Source organism: Fukomys damarensis, unplaced genomic scaffold (assembly GCF_012274545.1).
Source record: "Fukomys damarensis isolate Sample0158 unplaced genomic scaffold, DMR_v1.0_HiC HiC_scaffold_32, whole genome shotgun sequence".
Lineage (NCBI taxonomy): Eukaryota > Metazoa > Chordata > Mammalia > Rodentia > Bathyergidae > Fukomys > Fukomys damarensis.
In genome coordinates, this window is record NW_022900944.1 from 9,902,691 (window position 1) to 9,905,346 (window position 2,656).

Below are 2,656 nucleotides of genomic sequence, written 5' to 3' on the forward strand. Positions count from 1 at the left end.
CAGAAAGAACAGCCATCTACAAACAAGGACTTGGGCCCTCACCAGACACTGTGTCTGTCAGTGCCCCAATCTCAGTCACTGTGCAGTCATTTCTTGATTTTTCAGAAATTCTGTCAAATTGCCAAATGTGCCTATGGTCCACAGCTACTTGGGCAGTTGAGGCAGAGGCATCACTTGAACCCAGGAGGTAGAGATGAGCCCGGGCTACATAGGCAGACGTCTCTCAGGAGTAAATAAACCGCCAAACATATTTAAATATAGAAGAACTTCTCTGAATGTTTCTTTGCCACAATATTCTGTTGTTATTTTATAGATGCAATGGTTCCCTGAATATCTCTGATGAGTTCCAGGGATTTCATTGCTAAGTTTTGCTCCTGGGAATGATTTCTGCTGCTCTGAGCTGCAGGCAGGCTCTGTGGGTGTGGGCGCAGGTGGGGACCTGGCAGGGAGGCCTGGCCACCCCTCGGAGCCAAAAGCAGAAGGCTGTCCTCCGTGGATCAGTCCCTCTCTGAGAGCCCTCGGTCCTCCTCCTCTGGTCCCTCCGTTTCTTCAGAGAAACCCTCGCAGCCTGGGTCTGGGGGAAACAGCGGAGCTGCTCCCGTGGAGGTGGAGGAGGCACCTGGGACCCAGCAGGTCTACAGCCAGATCTGCCCAGGCCTCTTGGTTTCTGCCTCTCCCTCTCTGCTCTTCAGCCACGTCCTTGCTTCACCCAAACAAAGCAAAACCTCCACCGACTGCTCTCTATTGCTTCCATCTCTGCCTCACCATCATCAATGTGATTTCTTTCTCTTTCTTTCTTTCTTTCTTTCTTTCTTTCTTTCTTTCTTTCTTTCTTTCTTTCTTTCTTTCTTTCTTTCTTTCTTTCTTTTTTTTGAGACAGGATTTCATTATGTGGTTGATATTGACCTGGAATTCACTATGTAGCCCAGGGTGGTCTTGAACTCACAGCGATCCTCCTGCTTCAGCCTCCGAGTGCTGGGATTACCCTCCTGCTTCAGCCTCCGAGTGCTGGGATTACAGGCATGGTCCACCATGCCCACTCTATCAATGTGATTTCAGTCCAGTGTTCCAGACTATGTTAAAATCTCTGATCTGTTCATGTATTACCCAAGCCCTCCTCACATACTCCAGTTTTTAATTAATTAGTTTTTCTTTTTTCTTTGTGCTTCTTTGTTTCTTTCTTTTCTTTTCTTTTTTTTTTTTTTAACTTGGGACCTTGCACTTACAAGGCAGGCGGCGGATCCACTGAGCTAAATCCCTGGCCCTCTTTATTTTGTTTCAGTGGATGTTCAGGGCAAGGAGAGGTAACCCATGGGCTCAGTCCATGCTCTTGAGTCAAAAAGTCTGAGCTAGGGTCAAGGATGTAGCTCAGTGGATCCGCCTCCTGCCTGGAAAGTGCTAGTTCAATTCCCCCCTACACTCCCAACAACCAGAGGGGAGAGCTGAAATAAAACCTGATAAACATTAAAAAGGAAAAAGCCTGAGCTAAGTTTCTCATTGGTATTCCTTTTAGCCTTCACCACACCCCAGCAGGCAGGCAGTCCTGTTTCCATTCCATGGTGAGGAACTAAGGCCCAGCAGTAAAGACCTTCCCACATTCAGGCAGGACTGGCTGACAGAGGGGCATGAAGACCGGAGGGGAGAAGAGCTGGTGCAAAGGAAAAATGGAAGCAGTGCTCACGCGTGGCCCTGGGACGGAATAAGGACTTGTGAGAAATACCAAGGATATCAGGTAGAAAAGAAGCAGCTGGGTGTGATGGTTCACACCTCTAATTGGCTGAGGCTGAGGCCTGAGGACTGCCAATTCAAGCCCAGCCTGGGCAACTTAGCAAGACCCTGTTTCAACATAACAATTTGAAAAGGGCCAGGTGTGGATCAGTTCAAAGGCTCTGCAATCATTCCCCAATCCTGGAAAATGGAAAAGAGGAGTGGAAAAGAACCTTCCCTTGGTGGAGCCTCCTGGAGCAGGAAAGTGCTATGCCTGGTGGCTGACACATCTCAGATTTTGTCTCTGTGCTGCCTAAGGGCCAAGGACGGCCTCTGAGAGGCTGTGATGGGACTCTACACCTCTGAGGCCATACCTGGTCTGGGGCAGAGACCACCCAGAGGTGGTGAGAGGGGTGAAGCCCAGAACGTGCAATGCCTCACACAGGCTGCAGGGGGCGTTCAGATCTTCTTGGCGCGGAAAGCAGATCTGCTATTTACTAATCTCAGATCCTCAGATTTATAACTAAGAAAGTGACTCCAAGGGTGACTGTTTATTGAGCACCTGTTGTGGGTTAAGCAATCTGCATGAAGAGGCTCATTGAATGCTGGCCATAACCAAGAGGTAAAATTATTATCATTCCCCTGAAATGAAGGAAACAGGAGATTCAAACTTGGGTCTGACACCAACATCATTGCCCTTAGGTGCATCACTCCCTGCCTCTGTGAGGTTCTGGCAACAGCATCAGGGAGGTCTGGAGAAGGATGGGCAGTATAGGGATCCCGTTCCACTCCTGCGTGGGGTGCAAACAGCATCAGAGGTCTGGAGAAGGATGGGCAGTATAGGGATCCCGTTCCACTCCTGCGTGGGGTGCACAGTGCACACTGGTAGCGTCCCTAATAACTCAGGGGCCCTGAGGACTTCTTCTGGTGCCCCAGCTGGAGTGGAGAT